Genomic DNA, 17,279 nt, shown 5'->3' with positions numbered 1-17,279 from the left:
TCCAACTAGCAAGGCTGTGGGGACTGGAATTTCCTGACTCCCGAGACCTCGACTCCGCTGACTTAACACCCACTGAAGTCTCCTTTGCTTCCCCGTCCCCCTCCTCCCCCCTCCGATTTTGTTTGTCTGTGGTTTTGCACTGGGAAAAAACGAAATAACCGGAGGTTTCCGGGAGACCGTACTCCGCGCCGCCCATGGGAGAGCAGACAATAATATTTAGCTGCTTTGATCAGTTTATTGTTACAGTCCATTGAGATGGCGAGCTGCAAATTCCAGCGCAGCAGCAGCAGCTGCGAGCAATGCGGTGCGTGTGGCGCAGCCCAAAACGCAGGCAGGATTCGTCAGCGCAGCCGCCCGCCGGTTGGGCTGTCTGCTGCGTTGATGTAACCCCCTCCTTTAATTTGTTTTCCAGAAAATTCATTTTGAGAAGTGCTCTGCAAACGGTTTGGCAGCAGCCGGAGGAAAAGCGGCTCGGGAGGACGTCAGCTGTCAGCCCGCAGCCCCCGCTGCCAAGCCCCGGCCAGCAGGACGGCGTGGGGGCTCACAGGGCTCCCTTCCCTGCCCGGGAAGAGCCTTTGGGTTGGATCCACACCAAATTACTCCCGGGTCAGCTGGTGCCGCAAGCTCCAGCGCAGGGACCATATTTATTTGTATGCTTCCACAGTGCCCAGCACAGAACAGTCTGCACCTGTGGATGCGACAGTAAAACGAGCGATAAATAATAAGCCAAGAAGGAGCCAGCGATATTTAATCTGTATAAGTGAATAAAGTTAACTGTGGAAGGATGCTCAGGCTGGCTGGGGACATCCTTTCTTTCCTCTGTGGGTGTGAGGATGCATGTCCAGGCTAAAGCCTTGCAGCATTTTGAGGACACAGCACAGAGAGCCTCGCCAGCTCTGCTTTGCTCCACTTGACTTTTTCAATTTATCTGTAGGAGATGGAGGGACCGTGGCTGAGAGAGGGAAGCACAAGGTGTGCCAAACACAGCGGGAGAGCGACAAAGTGGCAAGTGGTCTGCCTGTCCTTGACCTACCTTCCTTTCCTTCCTTCCCTCCTTCCTTCCCTCCTTCCTTCCTTCCTTCTTTTCTCCCTCCCTTCCTTCCTTCTTCCCTCCCTCCCTTTCTTCCTTCCCCTCTTCCCTCCCCTCCTCCCTCCCTTCCCTCCCACTGCTCATGTTTATTAGCACAGAAGATCCCACTGACTTGCTCTGAGGTTCAAAGCCCTTTTATACCTTCTCATCCTTCTCTCAGAAGGCAAGAAAAGATGGGTTGTTCTTTCCCATGGACTCAGAGCTGCAAGGGACCTCCAAGGCCATCATGTCCACCCGTGGCTTCAAGCAGAACCTCACCAGGACCAGCCCTAGCAGATGTTGCTATAGATAAAGCAACATCTAGCATTTTCTCTATGAGACCTCCACAACCTCCTGGAAACGTGTCCTGGTGACTGCTCACCCCTCTCCCCCAGGAAGCTTTGCCTGATGCGTAGCCTAGATTTCTCGTGATGCAATGTAGTCCCTTACTTGTCCTGCCCTTGAGGGACATAGAGAACAGACTGTCCCTTAACCCCTCAGCAGCCTTCCAGAAGTAGACCCTGGCCCATATGCTCTACTCCAAACAGGGTAATGAAGTCCTGCATTTCCAAGTGGTGAATACATAGAATCATAGAATCATAGAATCATAGAATTAGTGAGGTTGGAAGGGACCTTTAAGATCATCAAGTCCAACCATTAACCTACCCTGATAAAAACACCACCACTTCTAAACCATGTCCCTAAGCACCTCATCTACCCTTTTCTTAAACACCTCCAGGGATGGTGAATCCACCACCTCTCTGGGCAGCCTATTCCAATGTTTAATAACCCTTTCAGTGAAAAAATGCTTCCTAATATCCAGTCTAAACCTGCCTTGACATAACTTGAACCCATTTCCTCTTGTCCTATCACTTGTCACCAGGGAGAAGAGGTCAGCTCCCATCTCTCTAAAACCTCATGAAGGAGTCTGCTTTCTTCCTGGAAAGGAGGTTCATGCATCTTTTCCTTACTTTTTGCCACCCTGTAAGTCTCACCAAGGCCATCAGGGGAGATGACTACTCGGGTAAGGCCATTGGAAATCAGCTCTCTACCTTCTTACATGGCTGCTGACCCTACGGCCAAAATTGGGCACTGCGCAGCAAAAATGGGTACAACTGACGACCTTACTGGTTTCAATGGGGTTGACTTAACATATGTCTAAATGCTTTGCTGGAGGATGTTGGACGCATCATAGGGAAGAGTGTGGCCAGTAGGTCGAAGGAGGTCATTCTCGCCCTCTACTCTGCACTGGTGAGGCCACAACTGGAATACTGTGTCCAGTTTTGGGCTCCCCAGTTCAAAAGGGACAGGGAACTGCTGAAGCGAGTCCAGCATAGGGCAACTAAGATGATTGAGGGACTGGAGCATCTCCCTTATGAGGAAAGGCTGAGAGAGCTGGGACCCTTTAGCCTGGAGAAGAGAAGGCTGAGGGGAGACCTTATTATGGCGTACAAGTATCTAAAGGGTGGGTTGAAGGAGGATGGAGCCAGGCTCTTTTCAATGGTTCCCAGTGACAGGACGAGGGGTAATGGGCACAAGTTAGAACATAGGAAGTTCCATTCAAATACTTGGAAACACTTCTTTACGGTGAGGGTGACAGAGCACTGGCACAGGCTGCCCAGGGAGGTGGGGGAGTCCCCTTCTCTGGAGATTTTCAAGACCCGCCTGGATGCAGTCCTGAGTAATGTGCTCTGGGCAATCCTGCTTTGACAGGGGAGTTGGACTAGATGATCTCTAGAGGTCCCTTCCAACTCTGAAAACCCCGTGATTCCGTGATCTGTAGTGGGTCACTGAGATGTAATAAGAGAGGACCTGGTGACTTTCCCGGGCTTTGGAGCATGGCAATTGCTGAGTGCTATGGCAGTGCAAACTCCCTTGCTACCTTGCTGCAGGTCACCTACTCCATAACTCACTGGAGTCATTTCTTCCAGCGAAGATGGGCAAGCAGAAGAATTTGGTTGGCCAGATGGGATTATTTTTAAATTTTTTTGTCCTTTTGGAAAAATAACAGCATAGCAATTCCTCTGCCTTGTCCTCTCCTGCAATGTACTGGTAGCTGCGCTGAAGCTGATTGATTAGTTCAATAACAGGCAGTTGATATGCAGCCATAAAATTATGCAGTTTTACTCATCAGCCTGATTGAACTCCTCTGCTGACTGTACAGGAGCAGAATGGCAGAGTTATAATAATGAGGGAAACAGCCAAGGGAAAAGCAAGCGCGGTGGTGTTATTGTTGTTGTTTTAAAGCTGAGGAAGAAAATGACTCCAGGGAGGAACTTTTCCAAAATAAATACCAAAATACAGAGGGAAAATGTTAAGATGTAATTAGCACTGGTACAAGTGCCATTAAATGTCTACTGGGGTTGGAGGCGTCAGCAGAGCTTCTTTTACACCCAGCTGGTCTATGTTGGAGTTTCAGGAGGTTGGGGCTGGCCCTGCTGAACGCCCCCCTGTCCCCGTGTCCTCAAAGAGGGTGAGAGGGGCTGAGCCCTTGGCAGGATGAATCAACTCAATGGGAAAAAGATAGGAATTCAACAATTCAACTTTTTTATTTATTTATTCATTTTTTTCCCTATTCTGGCCAGGAAGGGAAGGATAAGAGGAAGGAGCTGGGAAAAACATGTCTGAGAAGGGTTTGTCCCCTCTGATCCCATGTTAATGGTATCAGTGGAGAGAAGATGGCACGATGGAGGTGCAGGAAGCACCAGGACTCTTGCCGCCTGGCCTGGCGAGGACATGACTCCTGTCAGTGATGTCCCTACGGCCCTGAGCTCTGCTCTCTGTGTTTCTGGGCACTGGAGAAGCTGAAGTCAGACCCTGTCCTGCGGGGTGTCAATCACACTCTCCGAAGCTACCAAAGGGAATTGAAAGTTCCTGTTCAGCCATGAATCAATATGCAGGAGCAGGCAGCGGGGAGGGCGGGCAGGCAAGGGCTTGCTGATGAAAAGCCACACAGCCCCCACCCATGCATGGAGAATGGCATTTAAGACTTTATTTCCCAATAAAATATTTCCCAGCGCTCCAGCATGGCTTGCTCGGTTGACAGGTTCGCTGTTTGTCCTGCACACATTCATTTTATTTATAAGACTAATTTGTCTGCGAATAGGTCAGCCTGCTTCTTGCGCCTCTGATCCCCGTCGGTCTCACTGCTGTGAAACATTTTAATTGAACCTAGCCGTGTGCTGCGTCCCCAGCACAGGCACCATGCAGAGGGCTGGCCGCCTTGCCGCTAGGTCCAGTCTCTGTTCCAAAGGCCCAATCCAAAACTATCAGATTTTCCCTTTGGGGCAGATCTCCCTGAAGGAGGGGATGGAAGCGGAGGAGGGAACAAGCACTGCTTGGCATTTATTTTCTCCCAGACGGATGCTTGGCAGATGGTTGCACAACTTTTCTTGCCCTTCTCCCTGATTGCGCCCCATTCCAGGTTGTTCCTGGAAGCAACGCCCTTCCTTATTTGCTCCAAAGGGCTTTGGGTCAGGCCACACGTGGCTTGTACGATGCTGTTGGAGATTATACACAGCGGCACTGACATACGCAAGGGCGCTGCTTCTCCAACTACCCCCCTGTTTATTACGGTGCTCTTGCCTGCGGTTCTTGGGTGGGCTTTCCTGGGCTCCTCCTATACCATTTCCTGTATCACAGTATCACAGTATGCTAGGGATTGGAAGGGACCTCAAAAGATCATCTAGTCCAATCCCCCTGTCGGAGCAGGAACACCTAGATGAGGTTGCACAGGAAGGCGTCCAGGCGAGTTTTGAATGTCTCCAGAGAAGGAGACTCCACAACCTCCCTGGGCAGCCTGTTCCAGTGCTCTGTCACCCTCACTGAGAAGTTTCTTCTCAAATTTAAGTGGAACCTCTTGTGTTCCAGCTTGAATCCATTACCCCTTGTCCTATCATTGGTTGCTACTGAGAAGAGCCTGGCTCCATCCTCATGACATTCCCCCTTTATATATTTATAAACGCTAATAAGATCACCCCTCAGTCTCCTCTTCTCCAAACTAAAGAGACCCAGCTCCCTCAGTCTTTCCTCATAAGGGAGATGCTCCACTCCCTTAATCATCTTAGTTGCCCTATGCTGGACTCTCTCCAGCAGTCTCCCGTCTCCCTCTGACTGTAACTGGGTTGCTCATGGTGTATGTTACCTTCTCCAGACTATCTCTCCAAGAGCCACAGCTCAGGAAACTCCTCCACAGCCCCAGACACTCAAGTGCTGACTGGCACAGTCACCCTGTCTGACTGAGGTAACTGTACCCCGAGGTACAGTTTAGAGTCATGGCAGGATCCCTGATGTCACCTCCAACAGACCTCAATGCCTATGCAAGGGTCCCTGAATCCTGGCCAGGTGTCCACTGGCCATCAGGAGAAGGCAGACCCTGAGCTCACCCTCTGCAGGAGCAGGAGTCTGTTTCTCTCCTCGTGCAGGATGGAGTCAGCCTATGTCACTCCTGATGGACATTTCTGCTCCTTATCCTTAGAAACCTCAAGTGATGGAGATCTGTGATCTTCCCTATGGTGACTCCAGTGCTTCACCACCCTCAGCCAGAGGTGGGGTTCAGCTCATAGACATCTGGTATCACTTTAGGCGCGCTGTTTTCTGCGATTCCATGAGATGTCTGTGAAACCACAGCCTAGTAACCTCCCAGCAAGAGCATAGTTCGGATTTCAAAAGCTTGAGCCATGGTGAACTTCATGTCCCTCAAGGCAATGCCCATAATTATCTGGTTGCTCCTGGAAAGGTTTCAGTGCCAGCTGCAGCACACCTGTCCTGGGAACTTCAGAATTTGCTGAAAGTGATGGAAATCTTTCGATGTACAGCACAGGGATGGATCAGGCATGGGGAAGAGTGTCCTCACACGCACCCGGGAAGCAGGAGTGAGGTCCTGGGCTGCAGAGTTTGGAGCTGGAAGCCCTGAACTCTGGTTTTGCTCTCTACTGTTGCGTGCCTACTTCCTGCCTGGCAGCCTGCAGTTTTCCTCAGACTTAGCAAAGGAAGACATGGAGTACAGACCTGAATTCAGAGCACTGTTGGTGCTGAAGCAATTCCATGCTCCACTGCGAAGGAACAGGTCTGCATGCTTGTCCTCTGGGCTGGTGCAGCCTGTGGTGGAAGAGATAAGCACACTGCTGTAGTGAAGACTTTGCTTTTATTCTTCTTCATATAAAGTTAAAACAGACCCTGCAAATCACTGACAAATTGTCTTTCTGTGAGTGAAAATGTTGGTAAAGAGCTGTCTGGGTTTCCTTATGCAATAAAGTTGGAAAACAAAATTTCACTGCACCTTCAGTCTTCCCTTCCCCCTCTTTTTTTTTTTTTCTGGCAAAAACCCCATTACCCGGATGGAAAGCTTCAGTATTGAAATTCACCATTAAAGCTTTAAAAGGCAACAACCACCACAAACTTTTCCAAAGACTGTGGAGAAAAAAAACAACAGTAAAACCTACCAAGCTTTTTTCCCTCTCTTTGAGTAGTTGCAACGAAGAGCTCTTTCCAAGGTAAAGTATGTCACAGGGAGAAAGCGTAAGAGAAGGCAAAGGAAGAGGAAGGTAACACGTGGACAGAGGTTGCAACAACAAACAATATTCTGACTCAAAGAATGTTGCGATCACATTGTATATATATGGAAATATCTTTAAACCATTTTTAAGCCAAAGCAGAAGTTGAGAAGGTAGCCCTGGGCAGGGGGAGAAAGTCGTGGTGTTTGAATTAGGACTCCAGGGAGAGTGAGTGACCCTCAGCCCTGAGAGGGAGCTTCAGGGAAGCGTGGAAGCTAGCAGGAGGAGAGGCAGTGAGGTTGGAAAAGCCACCAAAGTGAGCACTCTAGTGTGGGACATGGCAAGTCACTAATAGCCTGAGACACCTCAGACGTGGATCTCATGCCCATACTCTTAACGTCTGACTTCAAGCCATGGTCACTCAGTAAATGGCTCTGTTTCCCCCTTATTCTTGGCTTTTGAGTCTCCTTTAACTGCGGATAAAAGGAGCTTATACTTTCAGCTTGATTGATTTCACTGAGAGGAGAGGAGAGGGGAGGGGAGGAGAGGAGAGGAGAGGAGAGGGGAGGAGAGGAGAGGAGAGGAGAGGAGAGGAGAGGAGAGGAGAGGAGAGGAGAGGAGAGGAGAGGAGAGGAGAGGAGAGGAGAGGAGAGGAGAGGAGAGGAGAGGAGAGGAGAGGAGAGGAGAGGAGAGGAAAAGGGAAAAGGGAAAAGGGAAAAGGGAAAAGGGAAAAGGGAAAAGGGAAAAGGGAAAAGGGAAAAGGGAAAAGAGGAAAAAGAAAAATTAAAGGAAAAGAAAAAGAAAAAGAAAAAGAAAAAGAAAAAGAAAAAGAAAAAGAAAAAGAAAAAGAGAAAAATAAGGATTTGTCAGTGATTTTAAAAAATATTTTATAGAAAGTAGAAGGAATGTGGTATGAAGCAAAATGGAGGTCTTAAGTGTACTGCTTGCGTTTTCCACTCTGCAGGGGCAGCTCTGTGGCTGCTGTGAGCTGCAGGATGGTTGCTGCCTTTGTTTTCTTCCGGCTGAGCGACCTCCCAGTCACTCCAAATGTCACAGTGGAGCCGCAACTCCCCGCGGCAGCCCCTTCCGGACAGGGGGACACTCTGTCACTGGACAAGAAACTTGGCTTCAAACACCAGAAAGCAAATCGGTGTCAGAAACTACAGAGCCACTGGGAACAAGAGAGAGAAGTAATGCAAATCTGGGGACTTGGTCTCAGCAATCACATCTGATACCGCAACAGCAGCCTCAATGGGCCAAAATGCCCAAAATTCCCCTCAAACAGCAAATTTGGAAATAGAGGGTTTCTTCGTGCTGCTTCACCGTCCAGACTTTGCACCCGACATACTGATAAAACCTGGAGCTACACAGGCAACGTGCGGCAGAGAGCAGGGTCTTTCCCAGGCAGCACTGCTTTATTTTGCGGTTGACATTTACCTATCGCCGAGATGGGCACATTAAAACCATGATAAGACAAATATTTGCTCAGCATGAAGAGCTGTCTCACACAGCTTGCGCGGGGATGCACGGGCTGGAGCCAGGAAAATCCCAACCTCTGACCATTCACAGGCTATTAAAGATACCAGTTACCCCTCTTGGGACCTCGTTTTCTGTCTTAAAGCTCAATTTGCCATGGGAGCAGCAATGATTTGAAAGTATAGGGTACAGGATTAATCCACATAAATCTGTTGAAATCCTGATGGAGCAGTCGATGGAGGCCAGGACACACTGATCCCATGTTCCAGCAGAAATCCAAATTGGACCAGATGAGTTATGGTGCCTCCAAGGTGCCTCTTTCCCTCCATGGCCTGCCATGGTGTCTGCTAGCTGCACACAAGGTTTGGTGTGGGGGAACATATAATGCTGCCCTTTAAAGTGTGTCCTGATAATTTGTCACCATCCCTATTAAAAAATCCTGCCTATTTTGCAATGCAAATTCCCCTGGACCTCAGTTTTCCGGCTCTCTGCTGTTGTCACATTTTTCTCCGCTAGATTAGGCAGCCCCATACCCTCTCACCTTGGAGGCAATCCTCATTATTTTGGTGACTCACCATTCCCAACTTCCCAGCATTGTTTTCAATGGGAACTTCGCAGTACCTGTTTCATTAATGCCCTGTGTGGAAGCAACCTTACCTCTGCATTCCTCTCGTATGGACTCCAACCCTCCAGTCCTTTCTGACCCTCCTTTGGGGGGTGTGCTGCTTGTCCACAGTGATCACTTTATCTTTTCGCACCATCACTGTTCTCCCCATGACCAGATGGGACTGTCCTTTCTTTGAATGTCACTAGCCAGTAAACACCAGTCCCAAGGCAACCATTCATTTTTCATCCAGTGTTGAATTCATCCAAAGCCACAATACCGAGGTCCTCAACTCAGTCATTTAATTTTCGATGCATAATAGTGCGTGTTCAGAGATGACCAGCTGTGTTTTTAGAAACACTAATGCCGTTCTGCTATTACAGCACAGGTTTCTCGGACTGAAATCTCTATTAACCAAAGTCTTTTCATTTCTGCATATTAAAGGCTGGCGCTCATCTCCACTTGAATTCAATGGCTCATAACGGAACCCCGCCACTACCCACTCTTGGGTAATGTTAGCTGAAAGATGCAAAGGCATGAGAGACTCTGGCTCTGAGCTATCAATAAATCTTAAATGGAATGTGGGTTTTTTATTAATAGGTGTCTTCTGCTCCCTTTCCTCCCTTCTGTCTTCCTCCACAAGTACCAGCCCATTACTGCAGCACTCCACTCGCCTGAATCCCTCGTTTGTCACCCCAGACTCCCTGCAGCACCACATAAACTACTGAAAAAGCTCTCCTTCTTTTCTGTCGCATGGCTTCAACCTGCTCTTGTCACACAAAATCTGGTTTTGTTTTGCATTTGCCAGCTTCACTCCTGCCCATTTCGTTATCGGTTTAACACCTTTTTTCTTGCATTCTCTAGTCTCCAGCCAAAGAAAAAAACAAAAAAAAACTCCCTACCTAGGAGCTGTCAGCTTGCTTTGTTCTCTGCCCATCTTCATCTTCTTCCACAAAGCCAAGACCTTCAGCTGCATATTGCAGAGGAGGCAGCTCACGCCTGTATTTTTTGCTGTCTTTCTCAGTCTCTCAGAATAATCTCCCAGCTGCTCCCCCCTTCAAATTATTTCTTCTTCAGACTCATGGGTTCTCTGAAGACTGTGCTGACCTGCGTAACTCCATGTGATGCTCCATCTGTTGTTGACTTCTATGTGTTTACTTACTAAGGGAAAACTGAAAGCATGATTTCAAGATCTGGCCAGTGTCACTGTCATTCTTCAAAAACAAGGTCTGCTGTGGATTGAGCTCTGATTTTGATCTGCTCAAGCCTGCTCTGGTTCATCCCCAAAGATGCTGACTGAGGAAGGACCTGTGAAACGCTTCTTGTGCAGTGCTGCATCTCACATGGGGCCACCTCAGCCCATGGACAACCAAGGATGCAAGCCAGGAATGGACAACGTGGATCTGGTGTGCACAGCCACCAGCAGTGAAGTTATGGCTCTTTAGCTCAGAGGGGTCCCCAGAGTATCTGTTCTGTATCCCCTGCTCCACCATGAGGTGCAGAGCACATCCCAGCATGGGCATCATGGTGGTCACCCTCTCTAAGGACGGCCACAGCAGGAGCAGCTCTGCAGAACAGACCATAAGCCCCTGGTCTGAGCTTGGACCGTCATATCTGAACCTGTTTTAATGGGAGTCAGACCCTGATATCTCAGCATAACAAAGACTCTGCATTCAGACACAGACTAAAGGTGTGTCTGGGTTTATATGCACATAATTCTCTCTCTGTTTCTGTCGCCATATAGGCATATGTGATGCCAACAGCTGGACCTCTAGTTCAAGTATATTTATACCTACATGTATACGTGCATGGCCGGTGAGGTGTATTAAAAACAGTTTATTTCAGAAATAGCATCATTTTTCCTGGCGAAGGAGAAGAGCTTCTCTTATTTTCTGTGCCACTTGTATTTTTGGTTTTAGCGAGGCAAAATGCCAAGGAGTGACAGCGTGTTTACCTAAGAGCAGCTAAAAGAGCTGTGTAGCAATCAAGGTATTGAGTGGGTTGGGCTGAAAATAGATCGGCTTGGAAAGACTTTGATCAAAAATGTTCAGCAGGGGACTGGATGGCCGTGAGCAACAGTAGCAACCTCTTCAGGAATATACCCCCATCCTGCCAGAGCTAATTAGGTGCAATGCTTTTGTGCAGCGTGTCCGTGGTCTGCCTCGCTGACTCACTGTGCCATCGTTAACGCCGACTGTGGGGACTGAATTGTCCTCTCCAATCCTTTGAGGTTTAACTTTCTATGTCAACACTGAGGTGAAGAGACACGGGGTGAAGGATCCCCCTGTACAAACATCGAGCAAGGTGCACGCTCCTTCCTCCGGGTACTCCTGAACCTTGTCATGAAATGGGATTCATTATCAGGAATGTGAACTTTTTTTCTGGAAAAACCTCTTCTGAAAAGGTGTTAGTGACCTCACTGGGACATCACGGAGCCCTTCACCTCAACCTTCTGGGCCAACTATTTTTGTTTAACCCCTTGAAGCTCTCCTCAGCTCTCACTAAGAAGGACTCCAACCCTTTTCCAAGCTGATAAAGTTTTGCCTCTTCCTTTCCCGATGAGCAGACGTGCTCTGCCCTCTGCCAAGCCTAACCTACCTGTGTGATTACCAAACTATTTGCCCGCGGCTTCACATATCTCACTTTATACAATACCTCATGCCAGCTCTCCTTTCTGGGCATGTCTACATAGCTATTTTGGCCCAGGGTCTAGGTCTGGCATGTCTCTTGGCATCCTGACAGTCACGACAGATTACAGAAGAAAGTGTTCGGGCTCTTTCGGCGGCTCCAGGAAAGCTCTCACCCTGCGATAGGAGAACAGGAGCACAGCCCAGGCTCTGGGTTTGAAGGTGTGGGTATACGACAGGTCTAGTCACAGGCCCTGGGCTCAGGTCCAGACAAAATGAACACCACCGTCATGTCTCCGTAGCGCTTTGTTTGGAAGTGTTTCCGGTCCTTAATTGCTTTATTTTGTATCAAACAACTTAGTATATTGCACTATGAGTTTTTTTTCTTTGCAGTTTTCCAGCTGCAGACATCAGGGAGAACTGGTCACCATGTAGGGCTGGGAGAAATTTTCCCACCAGATACAGGACTGTAAAACCAAGGGCTCTCCCCAGGCTGCCAACTGTGGAGCTCGTTACAGACTTGGATACCTACTGTTATCATGAAAACCACGGTTACTTCAGGACTTGGCATTTCCAGGGCTGCCAGACTCCTAGTTCTGTACACCTTCAGTGGGAAGTAATATAAGGACCATCTAAGGATTGTTTGAACAAGGTCCTGCAGCCCCCCACTGGCTGCAGAGCATGCCGGGTCCATCGCTGTTGTGGATGATACCGCTCGCACTCGTCCCCCGGCCCCGCTGATGCTTAAGGCTTTATCAGACTCCATAGGAAGCGGCTTGAATGTGGTCCAAGCCGTTACTTGAGGTTTTCCAGCCTCCTATGTCACATCTGGCACCACCAAGCTGAGGGTGTTAGGACTGCTAGATCCAGGTCTCTTCTTCTATGTCATACATCCCAGGTCCTCTGATGGCTGGGCTAGTATGTTAGCACTATATAGGAGGCTTAGAAACCAAATTGCTATTTGAATACAATGATACTGGCCACGCAATACTCCTTACAGATCTTGAAAATTGCCTTGCTATCCACATCAGTCCTTTCCTGGGTCAACTAACAGCACAACCCTCGTTGATTCCCGTATGCACTGCTGCATGCCTACCGCTCTGAAAAAACTTAGTGAGAAAAAAACCCAGTCATCGTCACTTTTGGGTTTCAAAAGAGGAAATCAGAGTGAAAAATGAAAACTGATGGGCCTTTGCAGTGCCACTATTTTCATCCTGGGCTCAAGATGGTTTCCTGCTCTCTAGTAAAGCTGTACAGATTTCCCAAAGCATAAGTGGTACGAGGGCCAGCAGCTTGCCAGCTGGCTTCACCTCATCAGAGAGTCCCTCCCCGCAGACGGCAGGGAGTCCATGACATCTCCTGAGCGAGCCCGGAGGGGCTGGGTCCTCAGCCTTGGGAAGCAGCGGGCTGCAGTTTCATGGAAAACAAGATAGCAATGAAATATGTGACCTTCCAGCGTCAATCTGAAGGTCCTTCCTGCCTGATGGAGGAGGCAGTAAAGGGACTCTTCTGTCCAGCAGCAACTGTAGACAGGGCCGTGTTTTCTTTCTTGCACCCTTGAAGTGAATATGAAAAGAAATGCCAAGCTTGGTATGGAGCCCAAGCATAGGTTTTTAGCTTATGCCTGAATAATTTGGGAGGTGTCTTTTAGGATGCTCCTTCTACCGCTGGGTCACAGCCCAGGCATTGGGGTTTGGGAATTACTGGTTTAGGGGAGATGATTTCAGAAACTGAGGCAGAAGGTTAGGAGGCACAGCATTACTGCTGCATGAATTGGTTAGTTACCGTGAACCAGCTCATACTCCTCAATTTGTTAAGTCAGGTAATCTGACCTTAAATCTAAGACCATAGATGCAACCACAGAAAGAGCACTTCCAGGAACAGGCTATTTATGCTGTAGCTTTCCATGGAATTACAGCAAGATAATAACCCTAGGACGTGGTTTATTTCCCTCTGGTTGCTGTGCCTTTTGGGTGCCTAAAAGAAGGCTTCTTCTTTTCCTTTTTTTTTTTTTTTAATTGTAACATTGGTGTTCCCCTACTTGCTGACTGAGTTTCAGCTTGCTGGCTGAGTTTCAGCTTTAAAATGGAGAAAACTAATGCAACTGGAAATATATTAGTGCTGCCTCAGGGGTAAAGGTACCATCATCCCAGCCAACATCCCAGCCCTGGTCTGTTCATAGCACCTAAATTTTAGCTTCTGTCTCTGCAGATGGACTGCCAGGACCGACTGTTCATCACTATGGGCAAAAGTACTGTATACAGCACATTGACTACAAAAAAATAGATACTGCTGCGGTACAGCTGACTGGTTGTAGAGGTGCTTTATTTCAGCATGTGATGGGGATGCTGAAGCTGTCCATCACCAGGGGCTCAGGGGCTTGATTCTGCTCACAGCCAAGATCCCCAAAGACGCACACTGTCTGTTATCCCTATCAGTGCTACGCCACTGAAAATCTCAGGTGCCCAATAATCCCTGTATAAGCAAGCAAAGAGATAAGCCCACCAGCCAGCTCCTTACTTGTTTGCATTCAATGTGCATTTAGAAGCAGGCAAAAAATAAAATACCGTGACTGGATAACACTTTCTTGAAGACCACTTGTATTTCATATCACCTCAGCCTGATGCCACATTCAAATCTTGCTTGCAAACCTGGGAAAATTATTTGCAGGGCTACCAAAGCTCAAACAATAGCTCCAGTTGAGGGCCCTCTACTTCTTGGGTTTCCCAGGCGGGGCTTACGTAGTTAACATGGGGATCATGTTATTTTTTCAGGAAAGAGTTTCAGAAAGGAAAAGTGGTGGACACTGAAAGCAGTTTTGTGCACTGCTGCTAGGACTCAGGCAGGATGGGGGCATGGGACCTTTAAAGGCCATCTAGTCCAACTCCCCTGCAATGAGCAGGGACATCTCCAACAAGATCTGGTTGCTCAGAGCCCCGTCCAACCTGACCTTGAATGTTTCCAGGGATGGGGCATCTACCACCTCTCTGGGCAACTTGGGCCAGTGTCTCACCACCCTCATTGTAAAATATTTCTTCCTTATATCTAGTCTGAATCTTCCCTCTGTTAGTTTAAAGCCCCCTTGTCCTATGGCAACAGGCCCTGCTAAAAAGCCTGTCCCCATCTTTCTTATAACCTTTAAGTACTGAAAGGCCACAATAAGGTCTCCCCAGAGCCTTCTCTTCTCCAGGTTGAATAACCGCAACTCTCTCAGCCTGTCCTCACAGGAGGGGTGCTCCAGACCTCTGTTCATTTTTGTAGCCCTTCTCTGGACCTGCTCCAAAAAGTCCATGTCTTTCCTGAAGCCTTACATACAGGGAAAACCAGATCACTTATAGGATCACTCACTCCTCTAAACACCCTTCATGTGGCTTCCCAAGCAGCAAGGGGATCCATTACCTACCCCAGTGTCTCCACTCACTGTATCATCTCAGGCTCGTTTCACTTGGGGTTAAGACCTGGAGAAAAGCATCTCCAGTTTAACCATGTCCTCACCTGCATCCTTGTCCTGCATGGATAAGATAACTGAGACATTAGTAACCACTGGCAGTGACTTGAAGTCTGGTGACTTCAAATGTTGGAAAAGGTGTGTGTGCACACGTGTAGGTGTCGGTGGGTGAATGAGCTGTTTCACAACCAAACCCTGTCCCCGGCACATCAGGCTTCAAGTTGTGCATTTTGTTTTCACATAGAGCAGCTTGTCCATCCAGGCAAGAGCACGGCTGGATGCCAAGCCAGGCTGCAGGTACCGAGGGGACGGGAAGGAGCAGCCGTGGGCAAGCAGCAGGCTTTCAACCCATACCATCTGGCACTGTTGGATTAATTTCTAACCTGTGCTCTCAGCTGGCCAAGGGGAACCTGTTAGGCTGAATTTATTTCTCTTGCTTCAGGTTGCAGCCTGGCATGTTAAAATAAACCAGCACTTACTTTGGGTCAACTTAAAAAGCTGGGCTGTAGATTAGAGATGGAGAAGAAATCATAGAAGGAGCTATATGTGATCACCAGTGTGAGGACAAGACAACCCTATGCCACTGACAGCTTGAGCACAGCCAGGGCATCTCCCCAAGAAAAAGGATAGCGAGCCCCAAGGCGAAGGAGTAGCTGAAAAGAGGCTCAGACCCATGAGCAAAGGCGCTGTCCTCCTGCTCTGGGATCAAATGTGGCATGCTCTGAAGAAGCAAATTTGAACCATTGTTTCTTTTTTTACCACTGTTTCTTGTTACTATTGTTTCTCTTGTTTTCTCTTGCAATCCATCCTCTGCCAGAGGAGTAGCAGTCCTGAAAACTTGGAATTATTGTGGTGGAAGGAGAAGAATTATTTTATAAAAAATATCTCTTTTAAAAAATGTGAAATTTAAAAAAAGAAATGTTTTCACTGCCAGTGAAAGGTGAGGACGGAAACAGGGGAGAAACATCTGGAGAAAAGTAAAGCTTTCTCCTAGCTTTGGTGAATGCTGGAGCAGGAGCAGAGGGATGAAAAGCACAAATAAGAAAAAGTAAGTTTGAGGAGTGGGCTTGAAGGCTAACTTAGTGTTTATCTGGTTCCTCTGCCAACCGGGCTGGCAGTCTCACAGGATAGTCTCAGGTAGCATCGGACCCAGCCTCCCAGCTCACGCATGTCTGGGCTTCGGGTGCGTTTGAGCAAAGCAAAACCTGCTGGTCATCTAAAGTTTGCTTTTATGTACACGGAGGAGAGCCGGGCTGGTTGGACCGTGTGTTACAAAGCCTCTTTCTAGGAAAAAAACTTTGCGCAACAGAAGGGAAAATAGGTCGTTGTCAAGGTTTAGGGCATTGGCAAAAGAAAGTAAATAAGTGGTGCGGCATGGCTGGGTGAGATGGGAGGTCAGCTCTGCGCCGAGCAGGATCTGCCCCCTGCTCGAGACAAGGCTGTACTTGCAGGAGGGTTTGGCTCTTCCTGGGAGGAATGTCAGCCTTACGGCAGCAGGACTCGGATCGTTACCCTGCCCCGATTCTCCGCATGATCCCTGGCAAATCATTTAATCCCAGTGCCCCATGTGGGTACAGGGAGGAATCACTGCCCTGTGACACCCAAGGTTTTGGGTGCCAGGCTCTGTGGGGCGCAGCTTGCACTTGGGCATGATGCACCCAGAGCAAACGGGGCCGATGGCATTGCTGCAGACCTGGTGTTAAGAGCGGGGGCTAACAGGGACAGGAGGCTGGTGCCAGAGCAGTCACACTTAGCCACAGCCATGGCAGACCCAGAGCACAGTCTGTCCCAGAGAGACTCAGATGCGGAAAGAAACAAAAACAAGGCAAAAAATATCAACAACCGACCGACCGCAAAAGCACCGCAGGTCCTTAAAAACGCCCTCAGGCATTCGCCAAGCACAATCCCAGGGGAGCTCAGCTGCTTCCCTGGATGATACTGAACCACAGCAAGTTACCTTCCCACTGCCCCCTTTCCCGGGGCGCGGGGCTGGGGGGCGGCTGGGGCACGCACCCGCACATCGCCTGCTGCAAGGGGCAATGGACGGCTCTGTCCTTGCAGCAAGAGCCGTGGTTTTGCCCTCCCCGGGAGGGGACGGGCTGTGCTGGAGCGGGGTTGCGGCACACGGGGGGCTGCGTGGGGGCTTTGGAGCACATCTGCCAGCCGCCTGGCCCCCGCCGCCAGCCCGCGAGTACATCTTGTTTGTGTTTTTCTGCGCAGCACACTCCCAGCGGGTTATGTCAGGGGTGAGGAATGCAGGGCCACCCTGTGTCATGAGATCAGACTTACATTTTTAGGCTGAACGCTTACCGTATTTGCTGGGAAGCAGCACGCAGGCGGCACGCGGGGCCCCGAAGGGGTGGGAGATACCCCTTCGCCTCCATCCCTCTTTTCCAGCCCTTGCTCCAGCGGAGCCGGGTGGAGCGGATGGGGCCCGTCTGCTGGAACAAGCTCTCCCTCTGTTCCTCGTAAGGAGCAAGAAAGGAAACGCAGTGAATTAACGCGAATGAAAAGGCAGCAGTGAAAGGCGGCCGGGCGCCATGCCAAAGCGCTCGGAAAA

At 49.1% G+C, this 17,279-nt stretch overlaps 1 long non-coding RNA gene across 1 annotated transcript; it reads right to left on the bottom strand.

Moving 5' to 3' along the window:
* Window positions 1-646: 646 nt before the first annotated feature.
* LOC309669254 lies at window positions 647-9,595 on the bottom strand. Its single transcript, XR_014268893.1, has 3 exons — window positions 9,547-9,595; window positions 6,080-6,169; window positions 647-688 (listed from the first exon to the last, which is right to left on the bottom strand). It is a non-coding gene; the product is annotated as an uncharacterized lncRNA (long non-coding RNA).
* Window positions 9,596-17,279: the final 7,684 nt, after the last annotated feature.

Source organism: Vanellus vanellus (assembly GCF_965231255.1).
Source record: "Vanellus vanellus genome assembly, chromosome: 2".
In the NCBI taxonomy this organism is placed as follows: Eukaryota; Metazoa; Chordata; class Aves; order Charadriiformes; family Charadriidae; genus Vanellus; species Vanellus vanellus.
The sequence above is the reverse complement of the archived record's forward strand: the minus strand, read 5'-3'. Positions and strand labels throughout refer to the sequence as shown.